Raw genomic sequence first — 20,794 nt, 5'->3', positions numbered from 1 at the left:
TTTTTTCGCGTCATGATTCTAGTCCTTGGCCTCCTTTCGTAGGACAGCCGGGGACTGGGGCTGGCGATGAGGAGAGGGTCACCGATGTGGAACTTGCGGGGATAGCTAAGTCCCTTAGCGTAGGTAAGGCCCCAGGTCCGAACGGAGTTCCGAACCTGGCCTTAAAAGTAGCTATTGCAGAGGCTCCCGAGATGTTCAGGTCTGCTATGCAGAAATGCCTGGATGAGGGAGTTTTCCCAGAAGCTTGGAAGAGGCAGAGCCTGGTACTATTGCCAAAGGCGGGGAAACCACCCGGAGACCCGTCGGCATATAGACCAATATGCTTGATTGACACGGCGGGGAAGTTGCTCGAAAAGATCATCCTCAATAGAATGTTGAAGTTCACCGAGGGCGAAAATGGTCTTTCGAGCAACCAGTACGGCTTCCGGAAGGGGAGGTCCACCGTAGACGCTATCTTGTCGGTTACAAAAATTGCCGAGAAAGCACTCGAGCCAAAGAGGAGGGGAATTCGCTTTTGCGCGGTAGTGACTCTGGATATAAGGAATGCATTTAATAGCGCCAGCTGGTCTGCTATTGCCGATGCGCTCTTGCGCCTGGGGATACCGGAGTACCTGTACAAGATTCTCGGAAGTTACTTTCAGAATCGTGTACTAGTCCACGACACGGAGGTGTGTCGGAAGTGCTTTCACATAACCTCAGGAGTCCCGCAAGGTTCCATCCTGGATCCGGTGTTATGGAATGTCATGTACGACGAGGTGTTGAAGTTACAGTACCCAGTGGGAGTGGTGATTGTCGGATTTGCCGACGACATTACGCTCGAAGTCTACGGTGAAACAATCGAGGAGGTGAAGCTGACTACCGACCACTCGATCAAGGTTGTGGAGGCGTGGATGCGATCCAGGAAACTGGAGCTGGCTCACCACAAGACAGAGGTGACGGTTCTTAATAACCTGAAGTCGGAGCAGCAGGCGGAGATCAGTGTAGGAGAGTGCATTATCCTGTTAAAGCGCTCCGTCAAACACTTGGGCGTTATGATCGACGATAAGCTTACCTTCGGTAGCCACGTCGATTATGCCTGTAAAAGAGCCTCCACAGCTATTGCGGCACTGTCCCGGATGATGTCCAATAGCTCTGCGGTGTACGCCAGTAAGCGCAAGGTTCTGGCTAGTATTGCTACGTCCATACTTAGGTATGGCGGCCCGGCGTGGGGCACCGCGCTAAGTACTAAATGCTATCGACGGAAGCTGGAAAGTACTTACAGGCTTATGTGCCTGAGGGTGGCGAGCGCATACCGTACCGTGTCACACGACGCTCTCTGCGTCATTACTGGTATGGTGCCTATCAGCATTCTTATCAGTGAGGACATGGAGTGCTTCGAAATGCGCGGCACAAGAGGCATACGCAGGACTGCCAGGATGGTCTCTATGGTCAAATGGCAGCGCGCGTGGGACAGTTCCACCAAAGAAAGGTGGACCCATAGGTTGATACCGAGGGTAGATAGTTGGATTAATAGGCGCCATGGGGAAGTTACATTCCACCTGACACAGGTCCTTACAGGTCATGGTTGCTTCCGACAGTCTCTACACCGTTTCGAGCATGCGGATTCTCCCGAATGCCCAGTGTGTAATGGTTTAGAGGAAACGGTGGAACACGTTTTGTTCGTGTGCCCGAGTTTTCGCACAATGCGTGACCGCTTGCTTGCCACATGCGGGGAGGACACAAACCCGGACAACTTGGTCCAGAGGATGTGTAGGGATGAGTTTGGCTGGAACGCTGTTTCAACGGCTATCACCCATATCGTCTGGGAGCTACAGAGGAGGTGGCGCGTAGACTCGGAGAATGGCTAGTTCAGATGCAGTACAAGAGGTGGTCCAGGGGTTCGGAGTCGGCTTCGTAGGTCATACCGGTGCCCTGCGGTCAAGATCGACCCTTACAGCGATTAAGAGGCCGCGGAGAGGAAGTCCCGGTAGTGGTGCTGTCGTGGCGTCGGTCTACTGGGTTGGATCCGAGTCCGCGGTTGGAAAGGCGTCCCCGGCAAGGGTCGGGGCAGGTGTAGACCCTGCTGTCAGCAACCTTCTGGTGCAGCTGATAGGGCCTGAAGGGTAGTGATACCCTTGCCATCAGCAGGTCAGATCGGGTTGCACGTGGGCATCAGTTCTTGATGTCTTCAAAGCAGTTGGGCGCGGGCGGGGTTGACCTTGCCCGCCTTCCGAGGATAAAGGGAGTGGCGAAGACCACTCGGGAAACTGGCTAAGCGCCAGCATGTTACCGTGATGGACTCTCCAGAGCGAGTCATCGATGTTCGTTGCTGCTAGGCTACGCAGCTAACCTTGTGGGTGCGATGTGCACTAGCCCCTCTCTGAAGCAATACCTTCTTAGTGGTTCCGGAGAGACGTAGGGTTTGGCGACCATAGGAATGGTTTAGTGGGTACGAGGAGAGAGTAGTCCTGGCTTTTACTTTTGTTGTAGAAGACGGCCTCAGACCTACACTACCCTAACATTCTGTTAGGGTGTCTGTTGAGCAGATTATCCCCCTATGGTTTAGAAGGGAAAAAAGAGGATGATGGCGATAATGACATCCTTCTATCACACACTGCATTGCATTCTTGCAACTCCTCCACTGCATTGCGTTCAGGCAACTCCGACACAGTTCATTATTATGTGCGAACTCCCAGCGCTCGTCAACCGTGTATGATTTGAAGATAGAACACTCTGCTAGTCGATGCCATGGCTTCTTGCAGCAAACACACATTCGTTCTCTCACAATCTCTCGCACTGGTTCACGAATATCACTTGTTTCGCTGGTGTGGGCGTTTATCGTCCCCTTCTGTTTCGCTTTATGTTGGCTGTCGCTGCTTCTGCCGTTGTACATGGTTACTCTGCTGACCGCCGTGATGACTTCAAACATGAAATCACCGAACGCCTTCAGGTTGACCACTGGATGCAGTTGCATGTAGTCCGCCCACTGCACTTTGGTATTTCCACTAACTCCATCAGCAAGGTAGGGTTGGATAGATGTTCCCGCTGACCAGCTGCCTCCAGATGGTCGCACAGGCTGCGCACAGCCATGCCGAAATCGATGATGATCTCCAGCTTTTTTTGCTTTCGGAGCTGGAACAATTCTCACCTTTTGTAGTAGAGCGTTTATCATCAATTCAGGCCGTCCATACAGCAAACGAAGGGTATCAATCACTTGGGGCACAGATTCCGGGAGTAATTATCGACTTTTAGCAGATTCGTACGCGGGCCCTTTCAAACAGCGTTGAAGTCGCGCGAGGTTTTCAGCACTGTTGAAACCACATGGCAGAGAACTATTCATGAAGGTACTGATGAATATCGGCCAGTCAGCAGAGTGGCCCGAAAAAGTTGGTAGATCACGTGACAGCACTTGACGCGCGGCTAACTGCGAGGGAGAGGAGATGAATTGGTCTACGAGTGGTAGTCCCGACGAAGCGGGAACTTAACCGACGGATAGAATTTGCGGCAGTCCCGACGGAGGGGGAACTTGGCCAGTGGGTAGAACCGGTGTTGCTTGTGGCAAATGGCCAACTTCCGACAGTCCCAACGAAAGGGGTACCTGACCACAGAATTGAGCTGGATTTACTTGTGGCAAATAGCCAGCTTCTGCCAGTTCCGACGTAGGGGGAACTTGGCCGGTAGATAGACCCGGATTTACTTATGGCAAATGGCCAGCTTGCGCCAGTCCCGGTGGAGGGGGATCTTGGCCGGTGGGTAGAACCGGATTAACATGTGGCCCATGGCCAACATTTGGCAGTCCCATTGATGAGGGAGCTGACCTGGAAGATAGCATCGGATTTTCCGATGGTGTTATGCCAATACTCGTTTCTGATGGTAAATGAGTGTTGGCTCCGTATACATGGAAAGATGAAACCATGGCTGACGGTGCCAGGCTTCCGAACTGTTTCGTAATGTGTTGGAGGGAGTTTTCGAATTTTGGGGGTATGAATTGATCACTAATAGGATCACGAAGTGGCTTACCTTGTGCTACGGGGATCTCATGGGGAAGGGTTTTACCTACAGCTTCAGCTACCTCCTTTTGTTTCGGAACCACTTTAGGGATCACGCCGGTGTGCTGCTGCTGGTTCCTCAATGCCCGCTTGGTTCCGGATAACTGGGTGCTTTCACCGTCGAGTTTAACGATGGTTGGTGGAAACTGTATCCTCGATGTCAATCTGTGGCGACAGTGTTACGCCGATCTTTGTTAATCGCCTCTCCCTGAGGAACTCTTTCGGAAACCAGCTTTCCCTGGCTAGCATCGGACTGCGCCTGCGTATTTGGTCCCACAGGAGGTAGTTTTGAAGCGATGATATTCGACATATCCACCGATGGCATTAAACCGTCCTCTCTAGAATCCATTCGTGAAGCCGGAGGAACTGCAACGGGTTCCGTCGGTGAGCCCATTGGCGGAAAGCCTTGGGTTGGGTACCATCGGTCTGCTCCGCACATTTCTGTTGCCATTGCTTCACCTTATCTAGGCTCGTTCGTCGGCTGATCCTGCTTCTGTTGCTGCTAGTTTCATCGATCTCGTTCAGTTGCTCCTGCAGAAGCTTGTATTTTTCGGCCAGATATCGTTGCTCCATTGCTTGTTGCTCTTCCAACTGCTGCTTCTTCAGAGCTAATCGGGCCGCTCTTACGCTGGATGTCGTTGTCCTGGAAGAAACACTCATCGGCAGGCAATGACTACAGGTCCACGATCGATCTGCCACCGAGGTCGTAACTTCCGCACACGTCATATGCCACCATCCGCTGCATTGATCGCATTGTACGCAATCGTCGATCGAGTCCGGGCGATCGCAGCACATACAGTCGGTCGTCTGATTATTCGCCGGTGTTGCCGGATCAGAATTGTTCGCTACTTGTTCCGGGTTAGCCATGACGAAAATTCTTAATGATTTGTTCAAAATAACAAAGGGGCTCTCTCCGATTGCTCGTAGCAGCTCACAAACTCCAGTAAGTAGGGTGTGAAGACAGCTTTAGGCTGGAAGTTTTATTCGATTTTAGATTAGGTGTTTGTTACAATTTGATTTTGGTACTCACAATTTTCGGTCTTTGAGCCTATTGAACATGAATTTGGTGTTCGTATCCTTCGTGTTCACTATACAATCTATGTTTAGTTTAAGGTTAGAGATAGATTCGCTTTAGATTTAATACAACTTACGACTGTGATAATCTTCCAACTGTGATAACACTTAGCATAAGTTAGTTTAAGTTCAACGATATAGAAATAAGCTTTAGCTTTAAGAGTAACTGAAAATACATAAAAATTCAATAAATTGCAGTTGAGATTTTACCAATTTTAACAAACCACGCTCTTGAACTACGTCTTGCTTCTTTGTCTATGGAGTGACAATCATCTCATTAGTCGCAGACTTCGATTTGACATCTCCCGACGGGTGACATCTCAGGCCGTTCCGAGACTATTCAGGTACAGTCACACTGCGGAACAGCGCTGGCAGCTACAAGGTCCTTCTTGGATTTCACAGGAATTTCATCCGGGATTTCTTCAAGAAATCCTTCGCGATTTCTCTACAAATTTGTTCAAAAACTTTTCCAGGAGTTTCCTCGGGGATCCTCATGTAGTTCTTGATGAGATTCGTCCGAGGGGTTTAGCAGGAATCCCGGAGCGATTTCCTTGACAAATCCTGGAACTTCTAAAAGAATCTCAAAAGGAATTATTGGAGAAATTTCGAAAGAAATTTCTGGAGAATTCTCTGAAGGAGTGCTTGGAGGAATTCTGGATAGAACCTCTGAAGGAATCTCAGAAGCAACTCCTGGAAGAATCGCAGAAATAGCTGCCAGTCAAAAACCCACGAGAGTTTACACACATCACAGAACGAAATTATTATTTTATTCTTGTTTCTCATTTTTATAAAACGTTTTATTCTACTTTACGTCATGGCTGATTGGAACTGCTGGTTTCATGGGGTTTGTGCAGCTTGGCAAATTTTTACTAATCTGTTTCTCCTGAACTTCAACTTAAGTCGTCACGGTCCAACTGGGAATGAAGTCGACAAGGCCTTCTAGAACTTGTAAATCATTCCGGAGATAGGTACACACGTTCTTTTAGCAGGCAGTCCGTTCTGTTCTGATGGGGTTTCGGGGTGGCTATTTTGCACAGATAGTTTCCTCTCATCGGTGAGGATACTATTTTCTTTAGCCATGCCGATACAGTAGAATCGAACATTGAACGAAGAGGCCTTCGTTGTAGCTGAAGTAAATGGTGTTAGTATGCAATAAATTATATGATTCAACTATTATTGTAATTAGAATTACTTACTTGTTTATTCGCTGCATATCGTATTTAATTGAACTTAGAGCATAATCACAAAGTCAGCTAAGACACGCAGCACCACCATTCAAATAGCACATCCCGGTTTAAATCAATGAGGTACAAATACAGGTGGCACAGATAAATATTGCGAACCACTAGTTGTCTCTTTTGTTCTACCGCTAAACTTATGCAAGTCAATTAGTGACGCCACTAATTGAATTGCATAAGAGCAGCATTGGCGTAGCTAAAGGGGGGGGGGGGGGCTGGGGCTGGGGGGCCAGGCTTCTCTCCCCAGAATTCACCAGGCCCCCCCAGAAATTTTTCTAGACTTTATATATGGAAATTAGAAAAAATCTGAAAACCATTGTCGTGGTGACCAACATAGATCTATAATAGACATTTATATGGCATAATATGTGTTCAAATTGACAGTTGTTGGAGACTATTCTCAACTTGTCACTCTTTACAAGATCATTGTACAAAATGGTCTATGTAATTAGTTAGTTTTGATTTCCAGATAACCAGAATTATATACACCAAAACCTCCATTTAGGTAATGAGCCGGGACTGCCTAAATAGAATTTTTACCTAAATAGATTCATTACCTAAATGGATTCAGTTTATTACCTAAATGGAGTACAAGGTTGCAAAAAAGTTTAAGAGGGGAGAGTTACTAGGAGATTTAAAGGAGATCATGCGGAGTTTCAGATGGCTTTCAAGGTGTTTCAGGAGGGGCGGTCTTCAGGAGCGTTTTCGGGGGTTTTGGAGGGTCTTAGATTAGAATTGTCATTCAAATGACTAGCTGGGCACGAAACACGAAAAACGCTGTGAAATTCCACCAGACTGAAAAATTGTTGAATGTCGGGTCAAAGTCGGGTCAATTTATATCGTATGTTGGGTCAACATCGAACAGCTGTTGGGTCTATGTTGGGTTTGGTGGCCAAAATAAAAACAGGAGAATGCAAGGGTAAATGATAGGTTGATGTCGGGTTTGACGTCATCAATGCTGGGGCTGATATCAATTTAATGAAGGATGGTTGCTTATCTCAATTTCAGCTGGATACTGACACTTTTCAACACTGCATGGAAAGGAAGGGGGGGTGTTTAGGGGGCATATCTAGGCATTGCAACACCCCCACCCTCCCCACCATACCCCCTTAACACCACTCACTACTTCTTTCCCGTAAACCAACCTTATACCTAATCTTTATTATTCCAACTGATCTTAACATAACCAAATTCCATTTTGGCAAAGTTACCTAAATGGAGGGACCTCAATAGAATTTACCTAAATGGATCCTACCTAAATGGAGGTTTGAGTGTAAATAGCCATGCTTTGTTAGTATTATTTTTTGAATCGCTGAGAAATTAAATCTAAATGATAATTTCCAGGAATTCTATGATGAGTATCTTTAAGAGTCTTTGAATTTTCTAGCAGCATTACTGCAAAATATGGTTAAGTGCTTCTTTCCAGCAAAAGTTTTTGAATTCCTAGTGAGAGTAGATGTTACATAATAAGAAATGATCCATGTAGCTCAAGCGTAAATACGAGTGTATTCTTCGGGCACGTGCCGCAGGTTTGGAAGGAATCATTAGTGATTCCTATTCAAAAAGTTGCTGGAACGAATAAAGCCGAAGAGTTTCGTCCCATCAACATGTTGCACACATTAGAGAAAATTTTAGAACTTGTTGTAAAAGGCCAACTGGACATATTTGAAAGATAATAACTTGCTCATACCAGAACAATCGAGAAGGACATTCTTGTGAAACCGCATTGAACTTGGTATTAGCTAAATGGAAAGCAAAATTGGAGCATAAAGAAACGGTCATTGCTGTATTTTTTGATCTGAAACGCGCTTTCGAAACAATTTCTAGGCCCTTGTTGTTGAAAAAAATAGAGTGCTTTGGAATTTCGGGTTCTGCATATAAATGGTTTGAGAGCTATTTGTGTGGAAGAACTCAACGGACTGCTTTCAATGATTCTGTTTCGGATTCCGTGGAAAGTAGCCTTGGTGTGCCACAGGGAAGTGTATTAGGGCCCATTTTATTCATTATGTACATTAATGACTTTAAACGAGTTTTACGGTTTTATGATATAAACTTGTTTGCAGATGACACAGTGTTATTCTTTGCAGCTAAAAATTTAGAAGAAGCCGTTACAAACTTGAACGAAGATTTTCGTTGTCTTAGTAGGTGGTTGAAATATAAACAATTAAAATTGAACATTAGTAAAACAAAATGATATAACGATAAACGAAATGATAATTTCGTGAAACCGTGTTAATGAACAAGTCTCCATTGAAATTGATAACGAGGCAATTGATCGCGTACGAGAAATTAAATATCTTGGCGTGATTATTGATGATAAGCTAAAGTTTGACACACATATTGACAATGTCATCAAGAAAATAGCCAAGAAATATGGTATTCTTTGCCGTTTGAAAAACGAATTAACTATATCTAGCAAAATATTGTTGTATAAGTCAATCATCTCCCCTCATTTGGACTTTTACCCTTCCATTTTGTTTTTGGCTAATGAAACACAAATATCGAGATTACAGCGCTTGCAAAATAAAATATGTGATGCGATTGATTTTAAGATTCAGTAGATTCACTTCCTCCTTGTTTTTATTAGATGCGCTTAAATGGTTATCGGTGAGGCAAAGGATTGTATATTTGACCATGGTGTTTATTTTTAAAATAATAAATGGAATGCTGCCTCGATATTTGTGTGATCGAATTGAAAGAGGAAGTGATATTCATAGGTATAACACTAGAAACGCGGAAGATGTAAGAACGCCACATTTTTGTACGGTGCTTCACAAAATTCATTATTTTATATAAGAATTAATATTTTCAATTCGATGCCTGAACAAATCAAGTGTGCAGCGACTTTATCACAGTTCAAGAGATTATGTGTTTCACACGTAAAAGCTGTTTTCTAAGCAGTTGATTTATGTATTTTTTTGTATTTATTAGTTTTTTATCTTGACGAAGCTTTTAAAAGTCGATTTTTGGATGGCCTATTATTAATGTTTTATTTCATTTATTAGGGCACGGATAGACTATTATGTTCGCCCTGATGATGATGATGGATTTTAATATTGTTTTGACTTAATCGTAGTTTACTAAGCATTTTTTTTGTGCAGTCTACAAAAGTTTGAGTCTCGCGCGCGGAAACAGGTATAAATGACTATTTTATAACTTATTATCAAAATGGATAATTATACTGTTCGAAGGATTCTACGGATTATTGGCGAGTTGTCTAGTTGAATGTCAGAAATTTCTTGAAAATGCAGATAATGTCGTACGTTTTGAAATCGCGCGAACGTTATCAATCCTCGCAATATTTGAAATTTTGTTGAAGTTTTTTGATCACTAGTAATGCTCGTGAACACTTGTAGTTGAGAACAACTGTTTTTTATATTTAATTTTTTACTGTTTGGTATGGAAACTTAGAATGTTGTTTGTATCTGTAAGAATAATCAGACCGTATATTGTTTGCAAATCTGGTTAAAATGCTCACTATTAATTATCTTTAAGATATATCGTCTTGCTCAAACCTTTGTAGGGGTATGTGGCGGGATCATCATCATCATCATCATCATCATCATCATCATCATCATCATCATCATCATCATCATCATCATCATCATCATCATCATCATCATCATCATCATCATCATCATCATCATCATCACTTGAATTCGGTCTTGAATTCTAAAAATCACAAAACGCCGGGAGAAAATACAACCGTCAGCTCTAAACTTAGTTTTCTGAATAACCTGAACTGCTCCGCTCGAGCACGACACCGCTCTTTCGAAATACACACACACACACACACACACACACACACACACACACACACACACACACACACACACACACACACACACACACACACACACACACACACACACACACACACACACACACACACACACACACACACACACACACACACACACACACACACACACACACACACACACACACACACACACACACACACACACACACACACACACACACACACACACACACACACACACACACACACACACACACACACACACACACACACACACACACACACACACACACACACACACACACACACACACACACACACACACACACACACACACACACACACACACACACACACACACACACACACACACACACACACACACACACACACACACACACACACACACACACACACACACACACACACACACACACACACACACACACACACACACACACACACACACCATTTTCTCTGCCCCAACATACACTAGGAGGCAGAGAAGTGACCGAGCGCCTGGCTCAAAAGAAGGCGTGCCGCTGAGCACATTAGGACCGATACCAGTAAGGCCCTAATTACGATATACTGGCTGCAAGGACAAGGATACACCCAAGGACTCGATCAACACCACGCTATGGAGCTGATATTCGTACTATTCCATTTCCTTAGTAAGAATGGGTGACACCACTCTGAAACGGCATGTGGGCTAATGGTACGGTTGCCCCCGTCCCGTTAAAACCGTGGCAGGCCTCCTAGTACGTTCAAAACTCGCCACCTTAGCTGGTGGAAAGTAGGCTCAGTTGAAGATTCCTGACTAGCGTCGATCGGCTCTGATCACGGTACCCCATGAAGGACCGTGACAACCTTATCATGGCCTCCCTGTTACATAGATAACCATGAGATCAAAAGACGACTACTTACGACGAGTGGAGATAGCGGCTCGGAGGAGGGACCCTAAAAGCATGGAGGAAGATTACGACAACAAGAACATCAATGAAGAAGGTGCGGTGAATCCGTTCGCAAGAAGCGGTCTGGCGAGGTCGCCGACAGAACAGAACCAGCAGATACATCAACAGCAGCTGGAGCGGGAACAAGAGCTACACGAGCAACAGAACCGTGAGCAGCAGATGTGCGGCCTACAGCAGCCCGAGCAAGAACAAAGCGAGAAGCAGCAGCAACGGCAGTTGCGAAGCGCATGGAATTTACTTTCGAAGCAATCGAAGGTCGAAGCTCCGAAAACTGTAGCGAACGAGCTCCGCGATTTCGTCGATAAGAGGCATAACGTGCACAAGGACATTAAGGACCTCGTGGCAAGAATCCAAGGTAGCCTTGGGTCAGCCATCAAAGACTGGAAACGACTGATGCAGAGAGCGGAAGCCGCTGAAACCGAGTTGACGGCGACTAAGAACGCTCTGGCGGCAGCGGTGCTGCAGCAGGCGAAAACCGGAGCACCTCCCGGTAGAAGTACCAAGGCGAAGGGAAAACAATTTGGGACGGAAACTACTCCAGCATCCACCCCAAAGAGAACCAGATCATCGCCTGGCGACGAAGGGTTGGCAGCACACAAAAAAACAAAAGAATGTGGATGCCAGACCGGTGAACGAAGCGATTACCGGCGGAAATGAAGACACCCCATGGCGTGAGGTCCGGAACAGGAAGGACAGAAACAGAAAGGATGGCGCCAAAACGAAAAAACCTATCAGAAGGAGAAAGAAAGGTGAAGCGGACATCGTGAAAAGATACGTACGCCGAAGTTTTGCGGGCCATGAGGACGGATCCGCAACTCCAGGAGCTTGGTGCTGACGTCTAGAAGATCAGGCGAACCCAGGCAGGAGACATGATCTTCCAGTTGAAAAAAGACTCGAAAAACAGAAGCTCAGCGTACAAAGAGCTAACGGAGAGAGTAATGGGTGAAAAGGTTCAAGTGAAAGCCATGTGCCCCGAAGCGACGATTCAATGCAAGGATCTGGACGAGATTACCACCGAAGAGGAAGTGATAATCACCATGCGGGAGCAATGCGATTTGGAAGGTGTGGGGATGTCTGTACGCCTGAGAAGAGGACCGTTCGGAACGCAGGCAGCGTCGATAAAACTCCCAGTAGAAGCAGCCAACAAAGCGATGACCACTGGCAAAATCAAAGTCGGCTGTTCAGTATGCTCACTGAGGTTGTCCCAGCGACCGGAAGGGTACTACAGGTGCCTGGAACACGGTCACCTGGCGCGGAATTGCAAAGGAATCGACAGAAGTAAGCTATGCAGGTGGTGCGGTCAGGAATGGCACAAGGCGCAAGACTGCATAAACGAGCAAAGATGTCTGTTCTGTGTTGACAAAAGCCGCAACAGACATGCGACGGGAGGGCCTAGATGTCCGGCCTTTCAGCAGACGAGACGTACTAAACCACAGTGGAGGTAACTCAATTAAACCTCAACCACTGTGACACAGCACAACAATTGCTGTGGCAATCTGTATCGGAGTCGAAGTGCGATGTGGCTATCCTCTCTGAGCCGTATCGCATACCAGTTGGAGACGGTAACTGGATCGCAGACAAAGCGAAGTCAGCTGCCATTTGGACGATGGGGAAGTACCCCATCCAGGAACTAGTGTTTCAGGCAAACGAAGGCTTCGTGATTGCCAAAATTAACGGAGATTTGTTTGTAGCTGCTACGCACCCCCTCGATGGACTTAGAACGGTTCAACCAGATGCTAGACGAGCTAACCGACGAGCTGTCCGACCGAAAACCGGTCGTAATCGCCGGGGACTTTAACGCCTGGGCGGTTGAGTGGGGCAGCCGCCTCACCAATCAAAGAGGGCGTGCCTTGCTAGAAGCGCTAGCAAAGCTCGACGTGGACTTGGCCAACGAAGGAAGCAACAGCACCTACCGAAGAGATGGTCGAGAATCCATAATCGACGTCACCTTCTGTAGTCCCGTGTTAACGCGAAACATGAACTTGAGAGTTTTCGACGGATACACTCACAGCGACCACCAGGAAGTTCGGTACAGCATTGGAGTATGGCCACGGAGTACACTAGCTGGCAGACATCCTCGCGATCGAATGTGGAAGACGAAGCAGTTCAACAAGGAGCTTTTCGTCGCAGCTATCAGAAGAGAAGACCCATGGTCGAATTTGAGGCCGGAAGAATTAACGGCAGCGCTGGTGCGAGCGTGCGACACAACCATGCCAAGGAAGTTCGAGCCGCACAACAGACGTCGTCCGGCATACTGGTGGAGTGAGGCGTTTCGTGACCTCCGTGCAAAATGCCTCAAAGCCAGAAGGCGGATGCAACGAGCTAAAACCGACGGCGAGAGAGCAGAACGCAGAGTAGTGCTGAGGGCCGCGAAAGCCGCTTTGAAGGAGGAAATTAAGCGCAGCAAGAAATCAAGCTTCAAGGAGTTATGCCGTGATGCCGATACAAATCCGTGGGGAGACGCATACAGAGTGGTGATGGCCAAAATCAGAGGTCCTGCGGTACCCACTGAAACATGTCCAGAGAAGCTGAGAGTAATTTTCGAAGGGCTGTTCCCTCAACACGAGCCTACGATTTGGCCACCTACACCATACGACCATGCAGGAGAGGAGAGAGTGAGCATCACCAACGACGAGCTCATAGCAGTGGCCACGAAAATGAAGGTGAAGAAAGCCCCCGGACCAGATGGGATCCCCAACGTAGCGTTGAAAACAGCTATCGAGGTTAATCCAGATATGTTCCGGACGTCACTGCAAAACTGGATGATGGACATTTTCCGTCCCAGTGGAAAAGGCAAAAACTGGTGCTACTACCGAAGCCAGGCAAGCCTCCTGGCGAGCCAGGTGCATTCCGGCCGATATGTTTGCTGGATACGCTCGGTAAGCTGCTGGAGAACGTCATCCTCAACAGGCTGGCGCCATTTACAGAAGGGGAGCAGGGACTTTCGGAGATGCAATTCGGATTTCGAAGAGGGAAATCATCGATAGATGCCATACGAACGGTTGTAGATAATGCCGATAAAGCAAGGAGGAAAACGCGACGGGGTAACCGCTTCTGTGCCGTCGTCACAATCGATGTGAAGAACGCATTCAACAGCGCAAGCTGGGAAGCCATCGCTGCAGCGCTGCACGAGATGAAGGTTCCTGACTACCTCTGCAGGATTCTCAGTAGCTACTTCGACAACCGGACCCTGTGCTACAATACCAGCGCAGGACAGATGAACACTCCGGTAAGCGCGGGCGTCCCACAGGGATCCATTTTGGGTCCGACGTTGTGGAACGCCATGTACAACGGGGTGCTGACACTGAAGTTACCGACAGGCGTTAAGATCGTTGGATTTGCGGACGACATCACGCTGGTTGTAGTTGGAGACTCACTACTGATAGTGGAGACGCTTGCTTCGGAGGCAGTAGACGCTATTGAAAACTGGATGCAGGGGAAGAAATTGTCCGTTGCCCACCAGAAAACGGAGCTGGTGTTGATCAGCAACTGCAAGGCGGTGCAAAATGCAGCCATCGTTGTCGGAGAACATGCCATAGCTTCAAAGCGGGAGATAAAACAGCTCGGCGTAATGATTGATGGCCGGTTAAATTTCAACTGCCACGTCGATTACGCCTGCGAGAAACCAACAAAAGCGATCACGGCTCTGTCGAGGATCATGCCGAACAACTCGGCAATAAGCAGCAGCAAGAGACGATTATTGGCTAGCGTGTCTACGTCAATCCTGCGGTATGCTAGTCCGGCTTGGGCGACAGCGATGAAGACAAAACGAAACCGAGTGCAGCTTGGCAGTACATACAGGCTGATGGCCATGCGGGTAGCGAGCGCCTACCGCACAATATCATCGGATGCGGTGTGCGTGATTGCCGGGATGGTCCCTATCGGCCTCGTTCTGGAGGAGGACAAAGAGTGCTATGAAACCAGGGGCACTCGGGGAGTTCGGAAAGCAGCACATGTCGCCACGATGACGAAGTGGCAACACGAGTGGAATACCACAGCGAAGGGAAGGTGGACCCACCGCCTTATTCCAAATCTGGCGAAATGGATGAACAGAGGTCACGGAGAAGTAAATTTCCATCTGACGCAGTTCTTGTCAGGCCATGGCTGCTTCAAGAAGTACCTGCATAGATTCGGACACGCACGAACGCCGTTTTGTTCCGAGTGCGGAGATGTCGAGGAAACACCGGAGCACGTCGTCTTCGAGTGTCCACGTTTTGCTGTGGAGCGTGGTGAGATCACAGAAACCTGCGGTGCTGGTATAAGTGCCGATAACATCGTGGATAGAATGTGCCGTGACGAAGCCAGCTGGAACGCGGTGAACTCCGCGGTAACGAAGGTGATGTCATTTCTCCAGCGGAAGTGGCGAGAGCTGCAAATGAACGATAGAAGAAACAATACGGGGTAAGCGTAGTAGTTCCGTCCGCGTGTGGTAGATCCGCCGTCTGGGACTACCGGTGTCGCGAGCAATTAAGGTGTGGAGCTTACTGGCTCTCGGTCGGTATTCGGGAGAATTTCCTACGTCGGGGAACTCTCTGTCGGAGTAGGATAGATCCACTGCCGGGGAGTATCCGAGTAGTGCGCGTGAAGTCATTGTGCTCAATGGCACACGGGCGGTAACGGGAGAACGTCTTTCGTCGGGGACTTCTCTGTCGGAGTAATACAGATCCACCGCCGGGGACTGTCAGAGTAGAGCGATCGGGAAGAAGCACCGGAGCATGGTCGTCAGGGCGCCTGTGAACCGGAAGCCGTCTCCAACCGGAATCGCAGGACCGACCTTGGCATCTGCCCGGGAAGTCGGTAGCGGGAGAAGTTTCAGTGTCGGGAAACTCTTTGTCGGGTAGGGTATATCCACCGTCGGGGACTATCCGAGTCGTGTGCGGAAACCTCGAGTGCTGATTGGCACTCGGGCGGCACCGGGAGGGCAACGTTCTCGGAGCAAATTAGTAGGAGCCGATGAACTCAGCATGGCTTTAGAATAACAAATTTGATGAAAGTGGTACTAACATAGAGTTTACCGCTCAATGGCGGCACGTTAAGCAAACAACAAGCTAACCGGAGCCGAAAGGCTAAGAACGATTAGAATAACTTGGTATTTTTCGGCTTTCAGTCACAGAAAAGCGTTGATTATTTTAGATCATTGCCAACGTTTCGATCCTGTGGTTGGGATCTTCATCAGGGCCTATTTATTTTGAAAAGGAGGGGGGGGAGTTGTACAATTATGCTGTTTTTATGATCGATGTAACTACTCACTCGATGTGAATCAACTTGTTTCCAATTCGTGTTGATCACACACGGCCGAAAAATACCAAGTTTTACGTAAACCCAGTCATACCCCGTAGAAGATTAGAATAACAAATTTGAAAAATAGCATGTACGTCGCTTAGTGGCGATACTGGAATATTAACAGCATACTAACGAAGCGGTGCGCATAGCATGAAGAAGACTAGGATAACAAATTGGTGATGGTGCACAAGGCACATAACGCCTCCCCTCCGAAGAAATACTGCATGGTGGTACCGGAGGGGAATTTAAGGTGGAGGTGAACTAGGAGAGTGTTTTTAGTGGGTAGGCACACATTCGAATCCCACACAGCGTCTTTAGAAGATTTTTGGACTCCTAGAATAAAAAAAAATCGAGGATGCAGTTCGGGTTCCGAAGAAGAAGGTGTTGACGCTATCCGGCTAGTTGTTCAAGCAGCCGATGCTGCCATGAAGCAAAAGAGAAGAGGAAATCGCTATTGTGCGGTCGTCACTCTAGACGTGAAAAATGCATTCAACAGCGCTAGTTGGGAAGCAATAGCTAGATCCCTACATCGGATGAGGGTTCTCGAGTATCTCTGCAGAATACTGAAGAGCTACTTTCAGAACCGGACGTTGGTCTACGAAACGCGTGGGGACAGAAGAGTGTAGGCATAACAGCGGGTGTTCCTCAAGGCTCTATCCTGGGCCCGATGCTGTGGAACGCGATTTACGACGAATTGCTGCAGTTAAGCTTACCAAGAGGAGTGCAGATTGTTGGGTTCGCGGATGTCGTCGTGCTCATAGTAATCGGTGAGTCGCTGAACGAAGTGGAAGTACGGGCCTCGGCGGCGATAGAAATGGTCGAAAACTGGATGTGCGAGAGGAAGCTGGCATTAGCTCATCACAAAACCGAAGTGCTGATGATCAGCAACCGAAAGGCGGTACAGCATGTTAAAGTTTCAGTCGGAGAACTCACCATCGACTCGAGACGAGAAGTGAAGCATCTTGGGGTGTTGATCGACGACCGGCTAAACTTCAACAGTCATGTCGACTATGCCTGCGAGAAAGCGGCCAAAGCAATCGCAGCGTTGATCAGGATCATGTCAAACAGATCGGCAGTCAGTAGCGGTACGAGGAGACTCCTTGCCAGCGTGTCGACGTCGGTACTTCGGTACGGCGCTCCTGTCTGGGCAGCTGGACAGCTATCGAAGAGGAACCTGGCGCGGCTGAATAGCACATAAATGCTGATGGCTATGAGAGTAGCCAGTGCATACCGAACCATATCCACGGAAGCGGTCTGCATCATAGTGGGAATGATCCCCATAAAAATCGTACTGGAAGAAGACTGCGAATGTTACAATCGCCGAGGAACGACAAGATCCCGCAAGAATGCGAGAGCTGACTCGATGAGAAAGTGGCAGCTGGACTGGGATAGCGCCGCAAACGGAAGATGGACCCATCGGCTCATTCCAAACGTTTCGGTATGGGTGGACAGAAAACACGGAGAAGTTAACTTCCATCTGACACAGATCCTGTCAGGCCATGGTTGCTTTAGGAAGTATCTGCACCGATTCGGCCACGCAGAGTCCCCACTGTCGAAGTTCGTTTCAACAATTAGTCACCCAGACTGAAAGGGGGTCTCTATCCGTTAAATTAATCTTCGGAGCAATGAACAATCCACGGCTCTTTATTCGGAAGATTAATAAATTCCTGCATAATAATGAGGATGAGAGGAAGGAGGGTGTAATTTTAAGTTTACAATTCAGGAATGAGTGGTAATTAAACATATAACTTTGTAGCATAATGTAGATATAAGTTTCTGTTTGTAACATAATTCGCATAGCGCATTTCATATAAGTAAATTTAACTTACGTTTAGTTCCCCTAGTGTAATCCGGAGGGTCTTGGGTGGTGTATATATTCCTAGTAGCTGTAAGGACATTTGTTATAATTTTAAGCTGTTACATAATTTATGCTGTCTCACCGTTTCGGTTTAGCTTTAGGAATCATAGGTTATGCACTCTGCGAACCGAAGGGTACTTGCACTGTAGTATTAGGCACTAATTTAGGAAATATCCATAGATTAAGGCATGTATACATAAAATAGTTCATATACCTGATTTCACTTGTCCTTAGAATCAAATATAGTTTAGGATCAAATTAGGATTTAACAAATTAACTTTATAGAATAACTTTAGATAGTAGTATTTCACTAGATATTATCTACGCAATGTGTTGTTTTTTGGCTTATCATCTACTCACGATGGTGACAGGCGGTTGCTCTGTCACTCCTAAGTCAGACCGTCAAAGCAATGAAGGCAGGGCTGCTACAGAGGCACAAACACAATGGGCGCGCACTGTTAGAACAGTTCACACTCCCCCTGGGTACGGCAGTCTTCAGGCTGGCTTACTTCCTTCGCGCCTTACGTCCAGAACTGCCAGTTTGGTGACCGCTCGAACATAGACTCCGGTAGATGTACGTACCGTAGCCGAGCGAACTTCTCCATCTTTGCCCGGATGAGTTTCGATGACCTTTCCCTTAGGCCAGCAATTGCGAGGTAGCCGAGGGTCGGCGATAATTACCACGTCTCCAACGGCTACTGGAGCGGTTTTTCAAAACCATTTCGACCGTTTGGTGATTTCTGGCAGATAGTCATTCAGCCAACGCTTCCAGAACGTGTTGGCTAGCACCTGGGAGGCTAGGATGTTTTGGCGGAGAGCACTATTGTTGTCGTCGAAAGTAGTATAGGGCTTGATTCCGTTTGAGGAACCAAGAAGAAAATGGTTCGGTGTCAAGGCTGGAGTGCTGTCATCATCGACTGGGACATGGGTTATCGGTCTAGAGTTTATGGTATTTTCAACTTCGATCAGAACGTTGCGCAGGACTTCATCGGTTGGGTTTCTGGGAGGGTTGATCTTTTGAAGGTTTCGCTTTACACTTCCTATTAGTCGCTCCCAACTGCCTCCCATGTGTGGCGCAAGAGGTGGGTTGAACGACCATGTTGTATCGACAGAAGTGAACTCCTTCATTATATCGTCCACGTTAACTGCTGCAGCGGCCTCTTTCATCTGTCGTGATGCCCCAATGAAGTTGGTTCCCCTGTCACTATATATAACACTGGGCGTACCGCGGCGCGCCATGAAATTTCTGATAGCCATTATGCAGGAGTCTGTGGTCAAAGAAGGAACCAGTTCGATATGGATTGCCCGGATTGTCAAACACGTTGCGAGCATTCCCCACCGTTTTTCAGTGCGCCTACCAACGGTTACTTCGTACGGTCCAAAGAAATCAATTCCTGTATGTGTGAAGGGTGGCGAATACGCTGCAAGACGTGCTGACGGAAGATCGGCCATAATTGGTGGTCGTGGATTTACATGATCGTTTTTACATCTTTGGCAGTTCTTCTTTACCTTGGCATAGGCAGCACGGATGCGTGGAATGTAGAATTTCTGTCGGAGTTCGTTGACCACTGCTTCATGATTTTGATGATGGAATTTTTGGTGGTAGTACGCTATTATTAAGCTTGTGGTGGGGTGGTCACGTGGTAGGATGATTGGTTTCTTTGCATCTTCCGTGGCGTATTGACAGGCTGCAATTCTTGTCCGCATTCGCATCAATCCTCTGCTATCTAACCATGGCGTTAACTGATACAAGCTGCTTTGCTTCGGTATTGTTCTAGAGTTACCGGGAGATGGCTGTGATTTCTCCAAGATGGCAATCTCTTCTGGATACCCATCGCGTTGAGCTGAGCGCAGAAGGTGAGCTTCAGCAGAAACTAGTTCATCCTTCGTGGCGGGCCCACTGATAGTTGGCTTTTTGAGGAGTTTGCAGCGACAGTTACTTGGGAATCGGATGACAAAGGCAGTGGCATTTAGCATACGCTTCCAGTTAGAAAAGTTTCTTGGATTCACAAGCGGTTCGCAGGGAACGTGACAGGCAAGGAAACTGGGACGAAGTTCCTCCTCTGTAGAGCGATTTTCCGTAGGTTGCTGGGGCCAGTCCATCTCTTGTTGCCTTAAGAATTCTGGACCTACGAACCATCTGCTATCGGGTGTAAGATCGGGCCGGGAGCCCCACTTGGTACCGTCGTCTGCAACATTCATTTTAGATGGTACCCAGCGCCACTCATTTGCCTCGGTAGTCTCCAGAATTTCGCTGACACGGAATGCAACAAATTGCGTGTATCGGCGATGATCCGCATTTAGCCAACAAAGTACGTCACGAGAATCGGTCCAATAATACTTCCTAGATATTCTCAAAGACAGGGCGTCCGCTATCGTGTGAGCTAGCCTAGCGCCAACTACAGCAGCCTGTAGCTCCAGTCGGGGAATGGACACGAACTTCCAAGTCTTTGCTGCAACGATTCTACACTCGATGGTCTGGTTCTTGACAAAGCGCAGAAAGGCGACGGCGGACATTCCGCCTTCACTGGCATCAGCGAAAATGTGGAGCTCTGCTTCATCTTCAGGGTTCAGAATCA

At 47.4% G+C, this 20,794-nt stretch overlaps 1 protein-coding gene across 1 annotated transcript in view; it reads left to right on the top strand.

Annotated features, from left to right (window-relative positions):
* The window catches only part of LOC115261841 (diuretic hormone class 2), a 331,133-nt gene that overhangs the window by 249,582 nt on the left and 60,757 nt on the right, over positions 1 to 20,794 (top strand). The gene's annotated exons all lie outside the window — the stretch shown is intronic.

Source organism: Aedes albopictus, chromosome 2, assembly GCF_035046485.1.
Source record: "Aedes albopictus strain Foshan chromosome 2, AalbF5, whole genome shotgun sequence".
Lineage (NCBI taxonomy): Eukaryota > Metazoa > Arthropoda > Insecta > Diptera > Culicidae > Aedes > Aedes albopictus.
Note: the sequence above shows the minus strand (reverse complement) of the source record. Positions and strands in the feature narration are given on the sequence as shown.